General features: G+C 44.0%; 1 protein-coding gene and 1 long non-coding RNA gene across 3 annotated transcripts in view; both read left to right on the top strand.

The window, feature by feature from the left end:
* EFCAB11 (EF-hand calcium binding domain 11) overlaps window positions 1-26,726 on the top strand; it is a 287,845-nt gene that overhangs the window by 205,235 nt on the left and 55,884 nt on the right. The gene's annotated exons all lie outside the window — the stretch shown is intronic.
* Window positions 879-16,220, top strand: LOC309866300. Its single transcript, XR_014312561.1, has 2 exons — window positions 879-1,191; window positions 12,516-16,220. It is a non-coding gene; the product is annotated as an uncharacterized lncRNA (long non-coding RNA).

Here is a 26,726-nt window from a genome sequence, read left to right as displayed (position 1 = left end):
ATAGGCAAAGAGAGCAGGAAGGACATCCAGGAGGAGGGAGACAAATTGGGCAAAGGCACAGAGGTGAGACCCGGAGTGCACTGTGATGGCACAGGGGGAAGACAGGCTGAGCTGCAGGGAGGACTCACAGCCCAGAAGGCTGCCCGTCCACCACCCTGGGTCTGAAAATTGGGTCATGGTCTTAAGCTGTCTCCCTGACTCCCGCTCGCTTCAGCGTCTTTCTGATTCTCTGCCCAATTCCCCACTCAGACTGGCTTTCCATCAAGCTGTGTCGTGCACTAGACCATCCTCCTAATTAATACGTGCCAGGTTCCAGGAGCTGACAAGCTTTCAATACAAAGAAACAAATGATACAAGCCAGGACAAAAAGCAGAACAAAATAAAGACAGCAGGGGGTGTTTTGGGTGAGCGGCATCACAGAACAGGCAAATTTCAGAGACTTTTTGGAACAGGGGAAACCTGATGTGTTAATTAGGAGTCTATTTCAGTAATAAGACCGTTCAGAGGAAGGGCGATGAAAGAACTAGAAGGGGCAGCAGAAGGAACCGCTCAGGCAGAATGGGGCCACGGTGTACGAGGGGGGATGTTGATTCTTCTCTGTTGTCTTATGTACGTCTGTGGTCTGTGGGCTCCTAAGACAGAGGGCTTAGCCTTTTGTGTTTTGTAAAGCGCCAGGAATAAAGAGCTTCGGATATAAATAACAATGCGGTTTCTGCCCCCAGGACCCAATTCAACAGGAAGTATTGCAGCCCAACCGGCTCCAGCTGGTGGTAGATTTGGGCTTTTCAGAGCAGTGTCTACTCAGGGGAACTGTCTGCCGCTGGGATGGGCCAATTGGGTAAGGGTTCAGAACAACAGGAAGTGCAGCAAAGGAGGGAGGTGCCAAGACAGCCACCCTGGGGAGAGGGGCCATGCGGAGCCCAAAGTCTTCATCCAGTTTGGGGGGAGGGGGGAGGGGGGCGTGGCAGGATTAGAGCCCCAGCCCGGGAATCAGCCTGGAGCGGCTATGCCCTTGCCGCCACTATGGTCCAATCTTACAGCTGGGGCTGGTGAGCCAAGAAGAGGCAGTCTTCAGTGCTGCCAGATTGACTTTCCAAAAGCTCAGCTTTGAGCATACCTTTCCACTCCTCAGAACTGGCGGTGGCTGCCAACTGCTAGCAGATTCCGTACCCTGGAGGTTTTCTGGACTGAGTGAGTGAAACTTCTGATGCCTCACCTTCTTCTTCGGGGAAGAAAGCATGATAACAGTCACTGCATTGTTGGGCTGCTGTAAAAATGAGAGATAATTCACAAACAGCACTAAGGACATAATAAGTGCTCCGTTAACATTAATTTTCGTTGTCGCTCAAGGGATTGCCTGAGTGCACAGCCAATCCCTAGATAGATGATCTGGGGCCAATTTCCTAATTTCTCTATGCTTCAGTTCTTTTTTTTTTTTTTTTTTTTTTTTAAGATTTTATTTATTTATTTGAGAGAGAGAGAGAAAGAGAACACTAGTGAGCAGGAGGGAGGAGCAGAGGGAGAGGGACAAGCAGACCCAGGGCTGAACCCCGAGTGTGAGGCAGGACTCAGTCTCAGGACCCTGAGATCATGACCCCAGCTGAAATCAAGAGTCAGACACTCAATCTGTAAGGGCCTGGTTGGTCAGAGGGAGCCATTCGTTGTGGGCTTGGGTGACCCTGCCCCTCCCAGAGGAACTTCCTTGCAGGCCCCGGATATAGGGGCGGGCCAGGGGATAGAGACATCCAATCAGTGGGGTGCGCATATATTTGCTGTGGTGAGTTAGAATTCAGTTGGTCACCCCTATTGTTGACCAAGCATGACTGTGCAAAAAGTTTTCCCTGTGTGTTGCAATCTCATTGGCCACCTGTGTGTGGGCCGGGCTCAGCCACCTCTATAAAGGTTAGTCTGTGCGACAGGGAAGTAGTAGTGATGATAGCATCCGGCCCTTGGGAGCGTCTGGGTCGTTGGGAGCGTCCAGATCGTTGGGAGCGTCTGATCGTTGGGAGCATAGTGGTGGGGAACGTCATGAGCGTTGCTGGGGAGCGGCCCCACCAGGAGCATTATCGTTGAGAAGCGGCCTTGTCGGGAGCAGCGCCGCTGTCGGGTAGGGAAGTCCCCAGGTAAGGGGAAGTTGTCAGGGTCGGTGTCCTGGTCGTCGTCGCCTTTTTGTAAGAGACGGCCCTGACTGGTCGGTTTGATTTTCGATTCTTGGCGTGAAATAATGCTTTGCTTGACTTTTGCGTTGTGTCGATCTCGTTCCTTTGATCAGGGACCCTAACAAACCCACTGAGCCACCCAGACGCCCCTTCGTGGCTCAGTTCTGATCTTCAGAAGTTTGGATGAATTCATGCATCTAAAGCATCTTGATTAATACTTTGTGCTCAATAAATTTTAGTTTTATATTATTAAGATATGACTATCACAATGACATCATCATCCATCATCATTTAGATCTGGGAGGGGGTAAAAAGTACATTGGAAATATGTTTATTGAAAAGAATCCCCAGAGTTGCTCTGGGGGTCAAGGTGGGGAAAGGGGGACTGGGCTCTCTCCACCCTTCTCTCCACAGAGACTTTTGACAAACCCCTGGGTGCCTGGGACATTTATGACCAGGAAAGGAGAGAGAGAGAGAGAGAGAGATTGATTTTAAGGCATTGGCTCACACAAATACAAAGGCTGGAGAGTCCAAAATCTGCAGAGTAGATTTTGGAGACCAGGCTGGAGACCCAGAGAAGAGTTGCAGTTCAAGGCCAAAGACCAGATCTACTACTGGCTGCATTCCGTCCTCCTCTGGAGGGGTCAGTCTTTTTTTCTATTAAGGCCCTCAACTGAATGGGTGAGGCCCACTCACAATGTTGAGGGTAATTGCCTTTCTTCAAAGTCTACCCATGTGTTAATCTTATCTTTAATATGTCTTCAAATATGTTTGACAGAATATCTGGGTACTAAGACCTAGGCAAATTGACACATAAAATTGAAGATCATACTTCCTGAAAAAATGGTTTTAGACTCCCCAAGTGGGCCTGAGGGGAAACATGAGCAGAGCTGCTGCTGAGTGACTGTGAGACCCCACCCAGCAAAAAACACACTCTCAGGTCCTGTTGCATTGAAACTTCCTAAAATAACCAGCATGAGGACGTGGAAGTCTCAGGATAGCAGCTGGGAACTGCCATTATGGAGAGTTGGGCCTTTATAGGAAAATGACCCCATCTGCAGCCCTGGGTAGGCCTGGGGACATTTAGATTACAGTTTCTTCTTAACTGAGTAAATCCTGAAGACCTGTCCATCCATTTCTGTTCCCAGTGGCCAGCATATGCTAGGACAAGGTGCCAGTATTCAGTAGTTGTTCAATGAATAAGTCTTCACAAATGCCTATTAGTGGCATAGATAAGTGGCTTATTTATTCATTAGAAGTTGAACTGGAAATAGACAGAATGACTCATGTTAGTGCAGTGGTCCATCCACAAGACCTTGACAGCAGCTGGAGCCCCATGTGGTCTCAGCTCCACTTCTGACCGTGGGACCTTGGGAGAACCTGCCACCCTCTCTGGGCTCTCTTTCATCATTTGTAAAATTAGGATGTTAGACCAGATGGTCTTTGAGGTTTTTCCAGCTCTCACATCTACAGTTCAGTAAGATCACCCACATGGGGACCAAACACCAGGATATTATACGTGGAATTTGTAGTAATAAAAAGAGAATCGGGGAAAGATACCAATGGACTCTGTTCCACCAGCTCTACTCGATTTCAGAACAATGGTGTCTTGGAAAAACCAGGGCAGGTGGATGATTCTTTGCCATCTTGAGATCTTATTATCTTTTAATAAACCATTAGTTCTAATGTACAAAGAGGTATTTTTAAAATTCCATAAGTTTTTAAAATGTAAATACACACAAAGAAGAAATTTAAGGTCCTGTAATCCCCGAGCCCTCACATAACCTCTTCTGCTATGGTATACATCCTTCCAGAAGTTTTCTATGAATATATATGCAATTTGCTTCATCAAAAAAATAAAAAGTGGGACCATGTTATATATTGGTTGTTCTCTATTTTGATCTTTTAGGATTTTTAGGACCAGCCTTCCTTCCTGGTTTGTTTCTTGGTGATTTTTCTCTTTATCCGGGTCTAAAATCTCTTCACCACAGTCTCACAGATTCTGGTCTTACTGTAAACAGTATGAATAAGAAGCAGAGGTTTGCCTCAGTGGCTGGAGGAGAAAGTCCAGAGGTCAAATACGGAGAGCTCTTAGAAGGGTCAAAGCAGGAAGGAGTTTTCACAGGTGAAATCTCCCTCAGTTCTGGGTTAAATCATGCCCCCCCAAAATGTCTCAAGCCCAAGTTTTGAATGGACTCGTTGGAGGTTGGAGGCTGGAGGATGGAGCCTGAGGTCCATGGAATGTGACTTTATTTGGAAGTAGGGACCTTGAAGATAGAACTGTGTTAAGGATCTTAAGGTCACCTGATAAGACATTTGCATGTTGGCAGAAAGATGGGCCTTAACTCCAATGACTGATACTCTTCTAAGAGAAAGGAGATGGAGTCTGAGACCTAGACACAGGAGCACACACAGGGAAAGGCCACATCTTCAGATGGCACAAAGATTGCAGTGATGGGTCTGTAAGCGAAAAAGCACCAAGGATTTCTGACCACCAGCAGAAGCGAGGAGACAGGTATGGAACGATTCTCCCTCAGAAACATGGGAAGGAACCAATCCTGCTGACACCTTGATGTGGAACTTCTGGCCTCCAGAATGGTGAGAGAATAGGTTTCTGTTGTTGGAAGCCACCAAGCCCATGGTAATGTTGATGACAGCCATTGGAAGCCAATACACCCTCAGTATCTCATACCCTTCTCTTGCGTTTTGTTCTTGTTTCCCTTCTTGCCTGGTAAGCCATTGAATGCCTTTCCAGAAGACCTATGTAGTCAGTCCTGGTAAGACGGGTCAGGCTGACATCAATTTCCTGAACAAGACTATCACTGGAGTTTGCCCCACAATAAGAACTACGTGATAGGGCTCCTGGGTGGCTCATTTGGTTAAGGGACTGCTTCGGCTCAGGTCATGATCCTGGAGTCCCGAGATCGAGTCTCGCATCAGGCTCCCTGCTCAGTGGGGAGTCTTCTCTCTCTGTCCTTCCTTTCTCATGCTTTCTTTCTCTCTCTCTCTCTCTCATTCCCTCCCTCTCAAATAAATAAGTAAAAATCTTAAAAAAAAAAAAAAAAAAAAAAAAAACACGTGATAGACCAATAGGGCCCTGGCTCTTAAACATTGACACAGATAAAAGACATTGTAAGATGGTATGCAAAACTCCAATAGTGATTTAAAGTTTACAAAGTATTTAAATCAAAGCCCAAACTGAAAATCCTCAAAATAAAAACAAAGTCACGACTTCATCAACTCGCAGTGCCAATTTTAAATTCACCTCCATCCAGGAGAGCACTGGGGGCTGATTAGGAACACACCCAAATGATTAAACCTCATCTTTTTGGTCAGACTGCTATTATTGCTGATAACAGCTAGGGAGGGACACTGTGCCATGTGCAAGTGCATTGCAGAGAGAGAATTCTGTGCTGAATAAAAATCATTTTGGCTCATAAATACTGTACATTAGGAGAGTTCTCTAGATCTTAGCTATTTGTCTGTCCTGTAATAGCACGATAAGAAGCCAGTCTCAATCTATTTATCCTGCCTTTTATTATTACACCAGCAGAAAAAAAATGCACATCACACTTTCCAAGCAAAGTTGCAAGAGAGAGTGAGAGACAACATCATTGGGTAGGTCATTCCCATATAATGATAAGGGTCTGTAAGAACTGAAAATCGATTGACTTGGAATGAGTACTAACAGTCTAAAATCCGAGAAACTGGTTTTCAGATTTTTGCTTTGAATCATGAGGTTCATGTGGTATCCATTTCAAAAGTTAATTTAATTTATTTTGAGGAAATTTTCTTTTGTGCCAACAGCTTTTATTTTACTTAAACTGTCATTCATCTTGAATGAAATTTACAAACTGTACTAATTGCAATTTAGATCCACCCAAAGTGGAGAAACGAAGGTTAATAGGAGAGTAATGAGCACATTCACTCAATGGATTTTTTTATTTTATGTGTTTCTCATTTGTTCTGTGAACCAGGCCCCTGTGCTGGGTGCTGAGATGCCAGATAGGACCTGGGGAGGCCCCACCCTCTCAGCGCTGAGCGTCCGGCAGGCGTGGCCAACGTTCCTCCAGTGGGACCACCTTAAGTTGTGCACGGGGAACAGAGCAGCTCCAAGTAGGGCACCAACCTTAGCTCAGAGAATGCTTGAGATGCAGCCAACAACTTCTTAGTGGGTCAGGCTTGAAGAGCTGGGTTGGTGCTGGGGGGGTGGGAAAGGAAGTCAAACAATACAGTTGAAACGACATGTGCAAAGGCCAATGGCTTTGGGGATCAGAGAAAATGTGAGAAAGAGAAAAGTGCAGGAGAGTAGGAATCTGGAGGCTGGGGGCTGGGAGCAGGTAGGGAAAACCACTGAGCTGAAGTCGTTCCGAGGAGTAGAAACTGGATGAGAGAGGCTATCCTGGCTATCGGGGGAAGAAGTGTGTCCTTTTTCTTGAGGGGCCTGAAAGAAACAGTGAAACGTTGTAAGCAGGTCTGAAGCAACCAGATTTATGTGGTGCAGTGGAGATCACAGCAAAACGGATGGGAAAGGCTCCGGAAATACAGCTCAGTTGTACCAGTCTTATCAGGAAATGAAACACACCACCTACAATGGCGGAGTCCACTTTTCTGGAGTAAAGGATGGCCATGTAGTTAATGGAACTCCCCCACCGGCATCTTGTCTGTAGTATAAGAAACCAAAGGAACTTAATCATAGAAATTGTTATTAAACTATTATTCTGACTCTCGTACCCGAAAACAATGAAAAAACGAGACAAGACTTTAGCTGTTTTCCCCACTCTGGAGTCACTGTGTCACTAAGGAACTTGGCGTTGATAGAAGCCATCTTTCACTTCCCATGCTTATAGCAGGCAGGCCCAAAGATGATGTCTGAACATTTCAAACCAAATTCCCTCAGTTGAGGGTGTTATGCAACTTGTTATTTTAAGCAATTTAGCCATATTTGCATATACAAGTAAGCAGAGTCTTCAGAGCAACCCATTCTATAACCTCACTTATCCCTACAGGTAATAAACTGCTACAGGTGTGGAATGAGATATAATCCAAGGTTCTCTGTGCATGCGTGATTAGTCAGACCAGTAAGAAAACAGTCGCACTTATTAGGGACAATAGCTGCCTCCCTCTCCACTTACATCTTGGGAATTATTTCTTCTCTCAATTCCAAGGCAAGAAAAACACATATTTCCTAACTCGTGCTAGCAAATAAGCACCAGAAGAGCTAATATTGACAGCAACTGTACAGAAATGTGTTGGTGGGAGACACGTAAGTCTGCCAGTATGATATCTAGAAATAGAGCATTCTATAGATTTCCTTTTTTTTTTTGTCTCCACATGCTATTCAAAGGCAGCTCATCCATCCATTCATTCACTTACTCATTCAACCAAAATTTTTAAGGCCCCTATTGTAGTTATGTTTTAAATATGCAGGGTGGGATTTCATGTCAAATGAGATACATGCCTGCCCTCCACCAGTTGACAAGTGGCTGAGGAGGTAGACTGCTTTATGGTACTTTAGAAAAGGGCCATGTTTGCGGGGCACCGAGCTCCATCTCTTCTCGGTTCTAAGAGGCAGCGTGGGCTCTGGAGCTGGACCATCCAGGGCATAAATCCCAACTCTGCCACTCACACGTGTCACTGCCTTGGCAAATGATTTGTCCTGTATGAGGACAGGACATTTTTCTCATCTGCGATGGAAATCCTATTAGAATCTAGCCGATATGATTGTTGTGAGGATTAAATAAATTAAGGTTTGTAAAATACCTCGAACAAGGCCTGGCACACACTAAGAACCCAGTCAGTTTTTGTTATTATCATAAATGCCTGGAGCTCCTTCCAAAGAATCTTTGACTGTGAGCCTACTATGTGCAGAGCAAAGCTTAGCTGCTGGAGGTGGCCCCAAAAGTGGGCCTCATACTCCAGCAGGTGGATAAAACCTGTACACAGATAACCATCCTCAGGGCAGACATGCTACAGCCTACGGGCCAGCTGCAAAGTGTTAATATCACTCACCTATTGCTGTGTAACAAATTGCCACAAACTTAGTGGCATAAACCAACATACATTTGTTATCTCACAGCTCCCATGGGTCAAGGATCTATATGTGGCTGAGCTGGGTCCTCTCTCCAGGCTCTCATCCCAGCTGCACTCAAGTCAGCCAGGGCTGTGTTATCATGTGAAGGCTCAAGTGGGAAACAATCCTCTTCTAAATGCATGCTGGCAAAATTCAGTTCCTTGAGGGTTATTGGACTAAGGGCCTCAGTTCCTTGCTGGCTGTTGGCTGGAGACTCCCTCAGTTCTTTGCCATGAAAGCATGCAATCCAAAGACACAATAGAGAGAGAGTCTGCTGGCAAGATGGAAGTCACAATCTTTTTTTTTTTTTTAAGATTTTATTTATTTATTTGACAGACAGGGATCACAAGTAGGCAGAGAGGCAGGCAGAGAGAGAGAGAGAGGAGGAAGCAGGCCCCCTGCGGAGCAGAGAGTCTGATGGGGGGCTCGATCCCAAGATCGATCATGGGATCATGACTTGAGCCAAAGGTAGAGGCTTTAACCCACTGAACCACCCAAGTGCCCCGTGAAGTCACAGTTTTAACCTGATCACAGACATACACAGACACAATCACAAACATAACCTGATCACAGGAGGTAATGGTCTGCTCAGGGCAGTGAGGGAAGAAAAACTCTCCACAGCGCCCATCTCTCTGATGTTCTGAGTCATGCACTACACCCTCCATCAACACACAAATGGAAATCCAACCTCTCTATATCTCTCCAGTGGTTTCTTCAGAGTTCGTGTCTGGGAGGAGACAGAAAGAAGCTTGGTTCACTTTCTCATCTTGTCAGCGACCAGAAGCCTTAAGTCAATTGTTGATATATTAATATTTGTTTCTTTAGAAGTTTTGGAACTCTAGTTCTTCTCAAATCCTCCCTGTTGGTTCAGTGTTGCCATTCCCCAGTTTCTACAAGCCTTGCTCCAAAATTTCCTATCCGTAGCTTTCTTTGGAGAGCTAAGCTATGGTCCCTTGGAACCACTTCACTCAGATGCCCCTAGAACCAAAAGAACCTGGGAAGTTAAAATACCCATGGTGGCCTGACTGACTGGTACAGAAGCATAAAAACCTGGATCCCTTACTTTTAGGTAGGATAAACTCCACTGGGTAATTTCTTATCAAAAGCTCCTCAAGGGTTCAGACTGAATATGGAACTTTACTTGAAATCACAACCTTGCCTGGCTAATTTTTGTTCCCTATTCTGTTTTTCCTACTCCCTTACTATTTCTCTGGGGGTAAATTGCTTAATCACTTGCACCCAAATTCTCTCCTCGGGGTCTGCATTTGGGGGACCTGCTAAAGACAACTATTACCTCAAGTAGTCCCAGGAAGCTAACTTTAAGAATAAGATTCTGGATGCAGCTCATTCACCAGCAAGATGAAAATGGGGATTCCCATCCCTCATGGGAGGAGGCATTCTGTACTTCTAAAAATTCATTAGGGGGCACCTGGGTGGCTCAGTGGGTTAAGCCTCTGCCTTCGGCTCGGGTCATGATCACAGGGTCCTGGGATGGAGCCCCGCATCGGGCTCTCTGCTCAGCAGGGAGCCTGCTTCCCACTCTCTCTCTACCTGCCTCTCTGCCGACTTGTGATCTTTCTCTCTGTCAAATAAATAAATAATATCTTTAAAAAAATACATTAGAAACTCAATATATTTTATTTTATATTAGATTGCATACAGTATCTCATTTTGCTAAATTAAGGACATATATACAAACAAAACTTTGATTAGTACTAGATGATAAAGCATCAAGAAAGCAAAACAAAACAAAACAAAACCTCTTTTCCTACCTAATATTAACTGTGGCCTCCTGTATCTTTGTACTGTTGCAGTTACTAAGACTTTCACTCTTGGTGAATTGTAATGGGAGACAGATGGAAGAGGATGCACTGGCTAGCTTTTGAGAAAGAGACAGGAAATACTTATAAGGACTATGAAACTGGGTGGGACTGGGCTTGGACAGGTCCAGAACATATGAGTAAACCGCACAAAATGGAGACCTATACCTCCATGTTAGCTACTGACGAACGTGTCTCTATTGGCTCACACCTATGGGTATCCCCCACAGCCAGCTGCTAGAAGAAGGATCCCCAGTTTGGTTCACAGATAATCTGACTCAGTACATTGGGACAAACTGCAACTGGATAGTTGCTGATCTATCCCCCCAACCGCAGAGGGGGCTCTGAAGAGACCAATGAAGACAAACTGTAACAGGCAGAGCTTAGGACATCACACCTGGTGATCCAATGTGTCTGATGGGAGAGGTGGCCCCAGATAAGGAGATAGACAGAATAAAAATATTGGTGTGGAAACTGAGTGCCCCCCCAGGGAGCTTTCCTTGCAGAAGAGGCTTTAAGAAACCAGGTGGGCAGGATGACTCGTTCTGTAAATGTCAGCCAGCAGTTGTCTGTCGTTCCTGTGGTTCCTGTGCAACAGGCACAGGCCCATGAATGTGCTAGCTTCGTGCAGAGATGGAGGCTGTGCATGAGCCTGGAAGCACGCGTTCCTTCTCACCAAAACCGATCGAGTGCTGCTACTACGAATGTCTGACCTATGAGCAATAGAGACTGATTTTATGTCTCCAGGACGGTGCCCTTCCTTCAGAACACCAATCAGAGACTTGGTGGCAAGTTAATTATGTAGAATACCTCTCACCCTGGAAGTGCAGCATTTTGTTCTGACTGGCATTGATTAGTGTATGAATTAGTGTATGAATTCATCTTTCTAGCCTGCAGTGCCTTCCTCTACCTGAAGACTCAGAATGTCTGATATACTGATACAGGATCCCACAAAACATTTTCTGTTTTTTGGCAAAGGAGGTATGAAAACAGGCATATGACTATGAAATCTACTGATCGCACTAAATGTCATTCAGAAGCTTCTAGCATGATATGCCGTAACCAGATTCTGAAGGCAGAGGTGGGTACTAACTTAGAAATGCTACTCTGTGAGGTTGGGCACCGGCCTTCGAAATGCAGTATGTGCCTTAAACCGATAGTCATTACTTTGCATTGCATCTCCAGTGAGTTGAATATGTGGGTTTGGAAACCCGGGGTGGAAGGAGTAGTCTGGTTCACTATCACTCTCAGTGACCTGTTGGGTCATGCATCCTTCCTATCCTCATAACTCTGAGACTAAGACTAACGTCTAGAGGTTCTAGCTCCTGGAGGAAAATACCTCAGCTGATCCACTGGCGTCTCCCTGATCTCCGGCTGCTCCCATGCCCAGTGTTAACTGAAAGCAGGCAATTGCAACAGCTACTACCTGATAAAGACAGAGCAGTAAGGAGCTCAGACCCCCTCGAGGATGAAGATGTAGGTCACCCTACCCAGGAAGCCCCCTAGTCTGGCAAAGGGCTTGTTGAGGATGAGAAGAATCTAGAATGGACAGTAGAGAAATGGCATGATGGATATTGATTATAATCTTGGCACCAGCTACAGGGGCACAGGCTGTGATTTATCCTATTAGATCCATGATCAGTTAGAATCTTGAATAAGCGGTGACAAAATGAACTGGACTTAACGTGACAAGCACACGGATCTGAGTGGTGCAAAGGGTGAACTTCGGTGAATGCCTTTGATATACTGCCCAGGTCCCCTTCACTGGGTCACTGGATCTATGCCCAGTGATTCTTCTTTGGGATGTACAGGCAAAGAAGCCTTTGGGTACTTCTCTCCTGATGGCTCACACCTCCAACGTCCTTCAGTAAACGACCTTCCCTTAATTTACAGGAACCACTTCACCCAGAGTCATTCAGAACAGGAAGCCTTGGGTGTCAGGTCCCCCATCCCTCCAAGAAGGCCTGTAGCCAGGGACTGACTGGTGTGTGGATTTAAAAAAAAACCCAGTTCCCTTCCAGAGGATCTTGATCAAGCTGAGGCTGGTTCTTGACTTGACTGCTCCCTTGCTTGCCGCCTTCTCCTGCCCTATTCTGCTTCCCTTTCTCCCTTTACTAGTTTCTCCTGGAAACACTTCCCTAATAGCCTTGCCCACAATCCTTGGCAACCCAAGACACTTCCGTAACGGAATATAAACTCTTTGTGGACAGACACAGTCTAGGGGGGGAAAAAAAATCTTTTAATCTCCCCCATACCAGCATGGGATAGGGAGTCAATACTCATTTTGGCAAATCTCCCTCTTCGACCTTCTCCCTTGAAGAAGGATCTGAATTCCTAAGCGGTGATCGCGGTTGTAGGTTACAGACCAGGACACCTGCAAATTATCAATGATATCTGAAGGCATACCGTATGTCCCAGATTTGAGGGGCAATCTTGATTTTATTCTTTCAATCCTCTTGCCAGACCACTTCGGACACTGGACCCGGCTGGGGCGGCGTGTGCGTGGCTCGCAAAGGGGGTGACGTGCTAGCCAAGAAGCAGCCGAGGGACGACACTTGAGCGTTGTAACAACCCAGAGACCTTGAAGCAAGACTGGGCTTCACATCCTGGCGGCACCCCCAACCAGCCATATGACCTTGGCCACATTTTCTTCATTTCGTTGAAAGCCAAGTTACGAGCCCCGGCTTCACAGGATTGAAAATGAGTCCGTGTAGGCAAAGGGCTCGGCACGGCTCCTCGACACAGCAAAGCTCCAGACATGGTTCCTTTCGGAGCGGGGAGAAGAGCCGGTCAACAGCCCTCCGGGCGGCCTGGGGACGTTACTGTCTCACAGAGCCAGTGCGGGGAGAGGCCATGCCCAAGTGTTTTGGCTCATTTTTTCTCCCAGGGCGCAGGACACAGTACTTGTAAGCCAACGGGAAAGGGCACGTCACGTCGGCTGGAAGAGCCTGCCGCGGGGGAGAGAGGCCCTCGTCCCCCGGCCAGCACGTGGCGTCCATCCCGCCGCCCCCGGCCCTCCCCCTCCTCCATCCCCTCGACGCTGGCGTCCGTGAAGGATGGAAGCCGGGCGAGCGCGCCGCGGAGGCGGACTTCCACCGCCCGTTTCCTAGCAACGCCCGCCCCGCCCCATTCCGCCCGGCGTGGCGCGCCGGCGCCCGGAAGCGGGGACGGGCCGCCGTTGCCATGGCAACGCGGCCGCCGCGCCCGACGCTGGCTGCGCCTGCGGGAAGCGCGGGCTCCGGCCCCCGCGTGGGCGGCGGGGAGGCGTCCGGGCTTTGCTCGCGTTCCCTCCCGGCACGAATGTCGGGCTCGCAGGGAGCCGCGGGGTCCCCGAGCCGTCTCCTAGAGTGGCGGGGTCGCAAGGTCGCTTGGCTCTGTCTCGCGTCCGGGCCGACTGCGCGGTTCGGCGGCCCGGAGACTTTCCAGCTTGTCTCCTGGGGACGGAGTTGATCACCCCGGTCGGGTCTAGGCTGAGTGAACTCTTTTGGGTTTGGAATCTCCTACCTTATTTCTTACCTACGCAAGAGAAGAGCGCGCGCGCACACACACACACACACACACCCTAAAGTCCCCACCTTTCTCGTACCTTCACACACACACCCCTCAAGTCCCCACCTTATCCCTCTAGTCTTTCACCTGAAGGATTTTTAATCTTGGAAACAAGATGCGCAAACAAGATGCACAAAAAGCGGCCTCGAAAGTCAGCCTTTGAAAACACCACTGGAAGGCAGCTATGCTCACCACTATACCACCAACACGAAAACACCACTGGAAAGAAGTATCCTAATTCTCAAGGGCCATTCTGAACTCTAAAAGTCCATTTCTGGAAGGGTATTCTGGATTCTGGTCTTGAATTTGCATTCTTGCAAATCCCTCTCTGCCATGAGATGCGTTTGGACAGTTCAGTTGTGGGGTATTGAATTTAAACCTATATACCCCTCTAGCTAGTGTTATGATTGCTCAGCTAAAGGACCCACTCACAAAGACAAAGCCACACTGCTCTCAGTCATTCTCTGGCTTGAGAGTATTTTTAACAGAGGCGGAGTCAGTCACGTGTCTGTGAGTTTAATCAAATTGACAAGGGCTCTGAGCGAGAAACGCTTGCTATCTAATGGGAAGGCAGCGTTAGGAACACGGAGATGCATTCATTCTCTTTGGACTTAACTTGAATCAGAGCTTTTCAAAGGGAATCTTCACTTGCATATATTTTTCTGGATCTGCTGCAACTGGAAAATTTAAATCAAAATCCCGTTTCTTATCTTCATTTCTATGGTAAATGTGTCTAGGTTGAGATTATGCATTTTCTTGATCAACAAGGAAATGCGCAGCAATCACTATGAATTGAGCACCTTGCTGATTGAGCAACACTTGAACCTGGAGGCAAGAACGACCATAATCTTAAAATGAGAATCCTCCACAGTATATTTCACAAGCATTTTCACAGCTAACCTTTTTCCACTCCAAAGGATCATTCACTTGGAACTTATTCTTTGTCAGAGTACTAAATTTCTTAGAAAATCACTTTCACATACTTTTTAGTTTGAAAATGTGATTGTGGTTGAGCAAAGTGCTCCTATAATTTATCTCTCTCTCTAGTCTCTTATCCGTAGATCATTTTTTTCCCAGTATCAAAACAGAACCTTTAATTTGCATGTTGGAGAGTAGAGGATGAATTCTGAAAGATAAATGAAGGATCTGTAAAATAATAGTTTCATGGTTAGCACTCTTGGGGGGAAAGAAAGAACCCATAAAGCCGTGTGTATCTAATGACTTTCTTGTTCATCAGGCAAATCACTAAGATTATCTGCCTCCGATTTGATAGTTTCGATGTTACAATAGCAGAAACAGTAACCATGAATTTTATAAGGAAACCGTAGCATTTGCAAAACTTGGTGGTTTTCATGGCATCTGATTATTCATTCATTATCCTAAAGTTTTTTTACACAGAGGCTATTCATCTCTATGAGCCCAAACCAGCTTGATTACAAGATACTGGTAAGGGTCCACATCAGTGTGGCAGATTAGCCATTTAACTGGCTGGTTGTTCTCTAGATCGAGATTTAGTTACACACGAGTTAGCCCAGCCTTCAGTCTTTAGACTTCATGAACCACTTTGGAGGGTTAAATAGACAACAGTGGAACCCATAGGATTTATTGCTACCCTACTCTCTTAATAAATTGGAATGTTAAGAACCTCACTAAATTTTTCCCATTATTTGTTAATGTGGAAATGATCGCCATACAACCATTCCAGTTAGTTTCCAGTTCCCCTAGTTTCCCTTCTCTTTTATGGTTATTGTTTCCTCAGCAACCAAATACAGGTTTCCCCCAAGTAGGGTGTTTGTATGAAATGTTTTGTAAGCTGAAATGACATACCCAAAGAAGCAATTAGCGCCTATTTATATGGAGAAATTTTTGAGTGTTCCCAGACCCCAAAAATAACCTCTCATAGGCTTTTCTGATGCCTTAGGACACATCTTGCTAGCGGATGCATAAAATAAATGGAGATAAAGCACAAATGCTCAGACACAGGTCTAGACTATGAGGGCTTGATGCACGGATGCTGAATGTGATCGCCGGGAAAAGAGCTTGCTTGGCGGGGCCCCTCTCACTGCTGGGGGTGCCCACTGCCCGTGTAACAGTTTGCAGCAAAACACTGAAAGGTATTTTCATTTTTTTCCCTGCCTTTGGTAAAAGTGAAAATCCTCTTCTGATTTCTTTCAGTTAGCAAAAACAGGTACTAATGTAGATCTTTTGCAAAAGAGAAATGGCATGATGCGAACTTTTGAAAAGCGAAGGTATCCATATTTATCAAACACCAGCTCCATTCTGCATGTCCACCTTTTCCTCTTTTCCAAATAATCAGTGACCTTACGCGTTGCACATCTCATCGTTATTACGGACTACCAGCCTCTTACCTAACCCTGCATTAAACTCGATTTACTGTTTTATCTATACTACCTTAATCTTTTAGAAGCTTATCATAATATGGACTCTTTAATGAAATATTTTATCATACAAATAAACTAACCTTTCTCCATTTTCCAGATTCCTCTACTTTTGCTCATTTACCTATATACCTTTATCCTTCTTTAAATATTCATGTTTTCCAGTTTCATTTCTTATGCAATGAAATAAACCAAAATGCTTATCTTGTTACTACAGAAATGACTGTGTTACCACAAAATGTGGAATGTTCTTATTTAGTGCCTAATGTCTTATGTTTAGGTCTCCTGATCTCAGTAAAATATTCATGCTTCTGTTGCTAGAAGATTCCTCCATCCAGACATCTTAAAATATTTCCTCCCATCATGCTGCAAGGCCACCTAATATTCTCAAAGTGTTCCTTTGGATTTAAACAGACCATACAGCATAGGAGTTAGTAGACAATACCTGGAACTCAGGCCGGAACTAATGTTCAGAAGCTGTGTGACTTTAATCAAGTGGTTTTTTTTTAACCTCTCTGGGCTCAGTTTCCTCATCTGTAAAATGGAGATAACAGCAGTTAGCTCCTTAGGTTTGGGAATTTTGAAGGATTAAAGGCATAATTCTCGTAACATCCTTGGCATGTAGTCAATGCTCGTGCATGTCTGCAGTGGGTATGGCCATCATTCTTATTATCAATATTAAAATATCGTTTTAAATATTTATTTGTATTTCATATTATTTAATATTAAAACTAAATATTATTTTATTATTTTATATTATAAATATAATATATAATATACATTATTTAATATTTAATATTATAAATACAATATAAGTATTGTATTTAATATTAAAATATTATTTCCACCGTGGTCAATTAACATAGACTAAATTAGTTTATTAAACTATCTATAGATAGTATTCTGACAGGACATAAAACAGACATTTCAATGAAGGAGGAGAAGGGAAAAGTCCAGAGCACGAGCTAGTGGCTGGTAGGGGGCACACGTCAGTAGCTGGAAAGCTAAGGCACAGCATTGGCTCACTGGGCTCCTAAGGTGATAAAGGAGAATGAAAAATAGAGCTGGGGCCGCTGGGCGGCTCAGTTGTTAAGTGTCTGCCTTTGGCTCAGGTTATGATCTCAGAGTCCTGGAATCAAGCCCCACATCAGTCTCCCTGCTCAGCGGGAAACCTGCTTCTCCCTCTCCTACTCCTCGTGCTTGTATTCCCTCTCTTGCTATCTCTCTCTCTCAGTCATATAAATAAATAAAATCTTTGAAAAAAAAATAGAGCTAACAGTAGAATGATATTCATAAAATTAGTCATAAAAAAGACAACATCATGAGAGAGGTGATTTTTAAATACCTGTAAGATACTGAGACCTGCCCTATTGGAAAAATATGAAAAAGTGTGGAATTCTAACACATGTTACAGACTTAAGACCTAGATGGGAAGGTGTTTTTTTGTTGTTGTTGTTTGTTTGTTTTTATATCACTCATGTTTCCCTGGCAGACATCGGAATCCACTCTAGAGAGTCTAGGCCGAAACAAATTTATTCTAAGGTGATAAGTGGCTTTCAGACTTGGTTTTAGGGTTGAGGAAAACACTTGAGGCTGAGTTTCAGCAATGACTCTCCCCATAGAACTGGGCCACGGCAGAAGGTGCTGTCTCTTGTGCCACAGGAAACGCCTGCCCAGTTGGGAAACTGCCCCTGTGGCTGCCAGTTTGGAAGCCACCTGCCTTGGCCACCATCAGGAAGCCTGCCTTCCTGATGTCTTCCTGATGAGACAGACTCCTAGGAAGTCTCAGTGGCCACTGCCAGCTCCAGAGCCATGGTGCCCTCATGGAGCGTGCACCAGCAAGACAGGTGCCCTTCTTTGACACCTGCAAGGCTAGTGACCACCCACTGACACCTGTGTATCCCTGGGAAAGAAGCTCTCAATGGCTCCTGGGCCATGCTTGCCAGTAGGAATAGCAGAACCCAGAGGCGAACCTGGAATCATGCAAGCACATCGTGAGAAGCTAAGTGAGATCCTGAGTTTTGCTTCAAGGAAGTCTGAGAAATGAGTCTGTGGCATTCCCACATCCGTAGTAGAGGAAGGCATACGAAAAGGAGGATGGAATGGCTACAGAGCTCTAATCCATCTTGTCCACGATGGGCCACCCGTTTGGGGGTTACATGTCTGTATGGTCTGGTCTTCCCAAATGTAAGTTACCAAATGAGAGCAGTAACACCAGGCCTTCCCTAACATTCAGATGCACTTGCCCTCTCCCCAGAGGGAGAGCAGTACTTCTCCGCATCCATCTCTGGGCAACGTTCATTTTGCCTTCAGCTCAGTCACCATCCGGTCTTGATGTCCCACTACCTATGGGCCGACTGTAAAATTAATCATGGCCCACAAAACCCTTCATTAAACATGGAAGGCATGGGGAGGGAATACAAAGGAAAGTGGTTAACACATATAAACGATACGTAAATAGCAAGGGGATAAATGACAAGCTACTACAGTCATCACTTTGGCTATTGTCACAAGTCCATAGTTGGTATTTATAACGTCTTCCTCAACAACTCATTTAAGGCAGCCATTGCTCCCAGCTAGTTTCCTAATTGGCCCAACTTCTTTGCCTGGTGACAGGCCCTAAACCTTCGTGTTTGAGCCATCTGAGGGTCTAGATTTGCTGAAATCATCTCTAACTTTTGCCACAGGTTATGGCGGTACTAGGAGGTACCCCAGAGAATCTACGGGTCCTCATGGAGCAGCAGCAACCTGAATTTTCCCTGATTGTCAGAAATCCAGTGATCATGAGAAACCCAGGGACTAGGGGAAAGTCTTGACTTACAGTCCAGTGGAACCGTATGTTCCGCACGTGGAAGAGTCCATAAATCTCTAAACAACAGCTCAAAGACATAGAGATGCAAATAAAAATGTTTATGTTATGATCAGGCTTAATAATAAGAGCTGCCTTTCTCATTTCAATCACCTGGTTTCCAGATCTATGAGATCGGCTGAGGGGAGAAGCAAGACCATACACAAGCAGCTGGCTTGGAGCATACACCCCATCCTGAAGGAAAGTGCCTTGCAAGATATAGCTTGGCTGTCTTCAGCAGGCCATTTCTCTCTCTGTATGGCAGCCTTCTGAGATGGGTGCAGAGTAAGATCACTGAGTCTCCTGGAAGTCAGCCACCTGCTTTTTAAAAATCTGGCTATGAAATTAGTTTCTTGGCCAGAAATAACATTGTGCAGAACATTGTAAGAATGAAGAACACGTTTGGTGGATTCATCCATGGTATTGCTGGTCAACACATGGCAGGCAGAGAAGGTAAACCCAGACCTAAATACGACAGTGAGGACAAATGGTTGCCCTTCCCGTGATGGAAGAGTTCAGTTAACACGAAGCCTGTTAATGGATGGCGTGATGTGCTGCCGGCGGCTCAGTGTTAGTGCGCCATTAGTAACATGGCGCTTGGCAACACAAAGTACCTGAGCTATCTAACCATGGCTGCTTTAGCACAGTGTGGGGTGATCAAGAAAAGCCGCCAGCTCACATCCATTGAACAAAGTGTCTTGTCCCCCTTGCTATTTCGATTCCCCAGTGCAGTGCTGCTCTTCTGTGAGCAAACCTACAGGATGCATTACACCCCGGTCCACTGCAGGAGGTCTAGACACCCGTTCCTCAGACCACAGTGAAACTGATCACCTGTTCCTTTTTCCAAGTCCCTGAGCATCTGGATAGACCCTTACTTTTGATCTCTTTTTCTGTACAAACTGAACAACCAGAGGAACCGTTTCAAGTTCTAACCATTGGGAGAATTGCTGTTCCCCCACCTCTTAGTGAATCTGTAATGCTGGGGAAAACCCACTATTGATGTAGCTTGCGTATCCTGTAGAACCATCCATAAACCAGGCTCAATTGCTTTTTTTAGTCTCTTTACCTTAAAAAAAAAAAAAAAAAATCCCCCTGAGGGTATACGTGTGTGTTGAAGGAGACTCACGGACTAGGTGCTTTGGGAGTGTGAATCGCCTACTCATGCATCCTGGGCTATCACAACCTGCTCAGGCTCAATTAGCTATATGGTCTACCACTTCCGCTTAGGCCAACTTGGTGGATGAGTGCATCCATACAACACCCAGTTCCTGATGGGAAGACTGGTCACAGGATCACTTGGTTTTCCATTTAAAAGAAGTTTCTTGCCAAAGGATGTGACTTTATCTCAAAATATTAAATCCTCTGCTATGAATTTCCTACCACAGGCTTCGTAAGTGCTCTTACCCAAGTCACAAATGCTTTGCATGCCGTTAGATATCCTGGATCATAAGAGCCAAAATGCAGAACTGCTTGCATTGGGTCAGCTCAGGAGCTTTCTCTTGCTCTCATTTCCACTCAAACCTGATAGCCCTACAGCTTACTTGGGAAATGGACCAGACACCCAAACACAGTGAAGGTTGCTTCCTTCAGAACCATCTGCTGCAACCAGAGTCTGGAAGGCTAGTCAGTCAGAAGGCTAGTCAGTCAGTAAGAGAGCTATCACAGTCAAGAATCCTCCATTGGGACCACCAGCTCCAAACCATAGCAGTCCTCTGAAAATCCTCATAGAAAAATGAAATGACCATGACTAGAAAAACAGCGAAAGGGCCTCCAATTCATTTTTGCCTTCCAATTCTACCTGAATGCTGGACCTACATTATATCCATCATCCCAACTTCAAGAGAGTTCAAGAAAGATAGTGTTAAGCTTTCCAGTCTCTGCTATGGGTTGAACTGGGTCCCCCGCCCCCAGTTCATATGTTGAAGTCCTAACCCCTAGTACCTCAGAATATGACCTTACTTGGAAATAGGGTCATTGCCGATGCAATTAGTTCAGTCATTAGAATAGCCACTAATCCAATATGACCATTATCCTTATTAAAAAGGGTAAATTTGGACCCAGACATGTGAGACAATTCATTTCTGGAATTTGAGTTTTCCAGCTTGTGGAATTTTGGTATGGCAACCCTAGGAAGTAATATAGACTGTGTGGCCACCCCTTCCTGTAATTTATGGTGTCCTTCTTGTGGCTTCCAAATGGGGCTTAGCAAGTCTCATCACTGTTCTCAAGAAAAGTCCAGTCAGTGTCTGAAGTGCAATTATTGATCATTCTGCAGCATCCATCACTGGGTAGTGAGCCCCCAGAAATATTTGGAGTGCTATAATTTTTTCATGAATATTGTATTTTTTTAAACTTTAGTTTTATTTATTTGACAGACAGAAATCACAAGTAGGCAGAGAAGCAGGCAGAGAGAGAGGAGGAAGCAGGCTCCCCGCTGAGCAGAGAGCCTGATGCAGGGCTCGATCCCAGGAACCTGGGATCATGACCTGAGCTGAAGGCGAAGGCTTTAACCCACTGAGCCACCCAGGCACCCCGAATATTGTATTTTTTTAAAGACTTTTCTTTTTTTTATTTGACAGAGAGAGCACAAGTAGGTGAAGCAGCAGGCAGAGAGAGAGGGAGGCACAGGGTCTCTGCTAAGCAGAGAGCCCGACGTGGGTCTCGATCCTGGGACCCTGGGATCATGTCCTGAGCCGAACACAGACGCTTAACCGACTGAGCCATCCAGGTGCCCCACAAGTAGCTATATTTTAACTCTGAGATGATTTAGCGTACATTTAAGAGACTCCAGCCTGCAACATTTCTATTTTATGTCAAGAAGGAATCTGTTGCAGTTTGTTCATTTTTGTTTAAGAGAATTTAGACTTGTGGTTAAAGAAGTCAGTCTTGTTACCCTAAATAAAATTCTAATTGCTTGAAGTTTCATATTTCTAAATTGAAATCTTTCTACATTTAACATTAGGACATTTAACAGTGTTAAGACTCAACATAGTTATAAGGTTATAGTAATAGTTGCAAGTTATCGAAATATAGCTAGAGTTATAAGGTTCTACATAGTTTATTAGGTTTTTAAGAATTATACAAACACTTGAGAAGTTTTTTGTTTATTAAGATAAACACCTGAGTGACATTAAAAGGAAATCTAATACAAATACATACATGCAGGGGCGCCTGGGTGGCTCAGTGGATTAAGCCGCTGCCTTCGGCTCAGGTCATGATCTCAGTGTCCTGGGATCGAGCCCCGCATCGGGCTCTTTGCTCAGCGGGAGCCTGCTTCTCTCTCTCTCTGCCTGACTCTCCGCCTACTTGTGATTTCTCTCTCTGTCAAATAAATAAATAAAATCTTTAAAAAAAAAAAATACATACATGCAGTTAAAAATGCTTAAAGTCGTTTTAACTGAATTTATTAAAGCCTCCTGAAGAGTGTTAAATATAGAATAATAAGATTTGTAAGTTAAATCCAAGAGGGGGATTGTCAAACTTTCTGTGAAGGGTCAGGGGTGAATATCTCAGGCTTTGTGGGCCCTGTGGTCTCCGCTGCAGATCTGTGACTTTGCCAAGCATCCTAGCATGGAAACAACCAAAGACAATATGTAAATGAATAGATATGGCCGTGTTCCCATAAAACTTGACTTACCAAAACAGGCAGTCAGCCAGACTTGGCTCACAGGCTGCAGTTTGCCAACCTCTGATTTAAAAGATTAAGGATTTTTAAATTTATACGTTTTTAAATTTATGACTTCAGTAAGTCAAAGATTAATTATAAAAGCAATATAAACACTGAATAATCTTCACTGTGCATAAAAGCCACCTTCAAATTATTGTAAAAAGTCACATTGAAATGAGCTAGGTGGCATTGGGAATAGTGTCATGTAGCAGAAAAAAGATGAATTTTGGAGTTTGATGCGTAGTTTCCAATCCTAGCTGTTACTTCAATAGCTACGCTATTTGGAGAAGATCGTTTAGTGTAGTCAGATCTTTATAAAGAGAGTAAAATCATCATTGGACCTATACTCATTAAGTTGTGATACTCAAAAGAGACCTTACATCAAAGTATACATTGAAACTAGAAGGTGTCTTTCAAAAATAGAGTATCATCACAACCAAAGGATAAATCATTGTACACATTGTTTGTCCACAAAGTATACCAGGAATTTTGAGTAATTTCTTACCCACATTTACTACTTGAAAAATGTTCATCTCAGTTGTAACTAATCTATGCTGTTCTGCTCATCAGAATTTGAATTAATATAATACTCAGAAATTTGTCTCTCTAACATGAAAAATATTAACATAGGAATTTTATAATTTCAACAGATTCACCAGGGCTTCTTTCTAAGGCCAACTTCTTTCCCAGGAAAAGCCCAATTTTTAAATTTAGTTCATGCTTATGTGCATAGTTTGGTGTATAATTTTAGAGCTAGCAGGAATCTTCAAAATCATTCCATTCAATCCTACAACTGTTTACAGATGAGGATACTGCAAATTTGATGGGCTTGCCAAAAAGCACACTATTAGGAGAACATTTATAACTTAATTATGTTGTAAATGAAAGCTCTGAACCAATCATGATGGACCCTTTGTATTTGTAGGACTTGTTTGGTGCGTATGTTCTAAACCTTACACCAATAATGGATGACTAGAAGGGATGCCTAAGTGATTTACAGCTAAGGGTACATAGTAACAGTCCTTTCAACATCTATTAAGGTGAACTATTTGGAATCAGATGCGCAGGAAAAATGATCACTCATTCCTCTGGGTTCTTTTTTTTTTTTTTTTTTTTTCTCATTTGTACTGTAATTCCTCAGTAGGTTTCTTCGGATATCTTGATAGAAGAAACTAGTAAACAAATCAACTCTAACCTTCCTTTTCAGTGTTTGTCCACAGATTAGTTTACTCCTTTATTTTATTTATCTAATCAGCTCTCTGCAAGAAATATCACTGAGGAAGATCGTCTAAGGTAGATGTTTTCATGCTGGCACTGAAAAGCATTAATAGAAGTTAAATGTAGAAATCTCAGCACGCTGAGATAAGTTTACAACTGTAAAATATAATTTCCTTCCAAGTCTTTTCAGATCTGGAAGGTTGAAGATGGTTCGTTAAACTCAAATATTTATGTAGTTTTGATAGTCTCAGAAAAAGGAACTTACTTTCATCTTTCTTTTATCATAATCTTGTTACAGAGTTTACAACGCAGTCTGCTAAACGAGGTTGTCCTCAATGCAGGGGACAGAGGTCTCACACAGACATGTGCTAACAGGATAAGCCTGGACGTATAGTGGGAGTGAATTCTTTCTTACCAAGGCGCCATCCAGTAATTTCTATTTGTATAGAATACATATATGTAACCCTGGTTTGTGGTAAAATTGGCATTATGGTTATATATTGTTGTGTAATCTGTTTTTGTCACTTAATATGGATGTTTCTCTGATGATTAAGTGTTCTTTTTCGGCATGATATTTAATGGCCACATGGTATTCCATCAACCAGATGAACCATCATTAATTTACCCACTCTATTGTTGGACATTTGTGTTTCCAATTTTTCACTGTTATAAATAACGTGGTGATGAATATCCATGTACATAAATCTTTGTGCCCCGTACTGATAATTTTTGTAAGGTAAATTCTTTGACATGAAATTGCTGGTCCAAGGAAAATGAATATTTGTAAAACTCTTTGTACATAATGATCACGATAATACCATTTATTAGACTTTCTATATGCCGGGCACTATGCTGTAATCTCATTTAATCCTCACAGTAAATTTAGGAGATAAGTAGTATTAATATCCACATTTTTCTCAGGGAAACTGAGGCTCATGCCCAGAAAATGGTTAATACCTGACAGCAGTGAGCAGACCCAACATCTGAGTCCAGGTCTGTCTGTCCAACTTCATAGCTCATGGTCTTAATCCCTGTGTTAAATTGCCACTTCCTTATTGCCAAGACATCTTCCAAAAAAGATTATTACAATTTAGATCTCTATCAGCAATACATGAGCGTGCCTACTTCCCTGTGCTACTGAGGAGTCTTCGATTACGAGGGAGGCTGAACACATTGCTTCATGTTTGTTGGCCATTTGTGGATTGTCTGTTCACGTCCTTTGCACAGAATCTATGTCTGAAATCTTTCCTTTTGAGAGTCAGATGATCTGAATTCTAATCACAGCTCTACCCCTAATTAGCTATGCCATGTCAGGAAAAAATCGCTGCAGAGTTCTGAGTCTCCATGTCCTCTTGTGGAAAATGAGGTGGTTAAATTAAATAATCTCATGGGCCATCTCTCAAGTTTTGTGATTCCATCTGTTGGTCCCCCCATCACCTGTCCTTGTCACTGGACCATGTGGGAGAAGATAGGTGATCACCTATAACAGATGTCTTCATTTATGTATTTAAGGAAACCTCTACTCCAAGACATCTCTCCCAGCCCTTGTGATTATGTGCCTGAAATCCCACCCTTCATTCCCTGGGGTTCCCGCGGTCTTCATTTGGCCGAGTCTCTCCTTCCTGGTTCAAGCTGTCATATTCTTTGGCTTCACTGGCATCCCTTTCTGATGGCTTGCTTCTGCTCAGATTCCTTCTCAGGTCCTAGAACATGCCATGACTCTCTTGCATCCAAACCTCTGAACATGTTATTCTCTCCCCTGTCTCTTTCTTCCTTCCTTTACTAAACAGAGTCCAAGTGCTGGAAAGCAGCCTAGCTAAAACTTGATACATGGGTTTAGAGTCAGTCATGGCAGGTTCAGGTTCAGTCAGTCAGTCAGGTTCTACCATGTATTGACTGCGTGACCTTGAATAATTTATGTATTCTTCTTAACCTTCATTTCCTCATCTGTATAATGGGGGGAATGATAGCATCTCCCAGTTAGGCTGCTGTGAGAAGGACGTGACAGAACACATGCCAAACTTGGCCCATGATGCTAGATTTTTTTGAGCTCTCAAGCACTTAATGTGTATGTCTATCATAGCATTTAGCATACTGCATTCTGAATATTCATTGTTTTATCTCCATTCGTTAGCACCGTGTCTAGCACACTGTAGGCACTTAGCAGCTGTTTGTTGGGGGAATAAATGAAACACATTGCAAATACCTTTAGGAAACTGGCTTAGTGGTGGTTGTTTCATTTCCTATTGTTTTGCCGGTTTATTTATTTGTTTGTTGTACTAACACCATGTCAAAAATTGCTTTCCAACCTGACATGTAAGGAAACAAGATTAATGCCCTGAAATAATTAGAAGGTTAGGAATTAGGATGCCCAACCCAGACAGAGAGAAGGGCTCCAAATAGGGAGGTAAGAACATGTTGAAGACAAACTTGACATCTTTTGAGCTTTTGCTGTGGTTACTCTGTGAAGATCCCCCCTACTTTTCTCCCTCACTCTGGCAGAACCTTCGGCCATGTGAGTTTTTTATGGGCAGGTTCAAATCCATCCATACCTAGAGATATTTCATGTTACCTGCTTACCCCTGAATGTCTCAACCCAGCTTCACAGAGGAAATGAGCAATAAAATATCTCAAACCAGAGATTGTCATTAAAATAAAAAAAGCAATAAAAAAAGAAAAAGCAAACATGTTTAGGAAATGTACTGGCTGGGAAGGTGGCCAGGGGCTAGAGATAGCAGAGAAACCAAGGAGAAGTATATACGAAAAGAGAGAGGTCTACAGGCTTATTGAAAATTGAGATGTCTTTGGGGGAAGAAAAATCGATACGGGCTATGAATCTTTTAGTATGGACTTGCGGTGAAAAAGCATTGCAGCAGTTTGTGTGTTTGTGTGTGTGTGTTTTAAAGGATTTAAAAATAATTATCTATGCACATTAGCTGGTGTTTCTTTAAAGGGGGGTGGAAAAACCCTCACAAGCATTTCAAAAAGATTTG

The sequence above is a fragment of the Mustela nivalis genome (genome assembly GCF_964662115.1).
Source record: "Mustela nivalis genome assembly, chromosome: 6".
Lineage (NCBI taxonomy): Eukaryota > Metazoa > Chordata > Mammalia > Carnivora > Mustelidae > Mustela > Mustela nivalis.
Note: the sequence above shows the minus strand (reverse complement) of the source record. Positions and strands in the feature narration are given on the sequence as shown.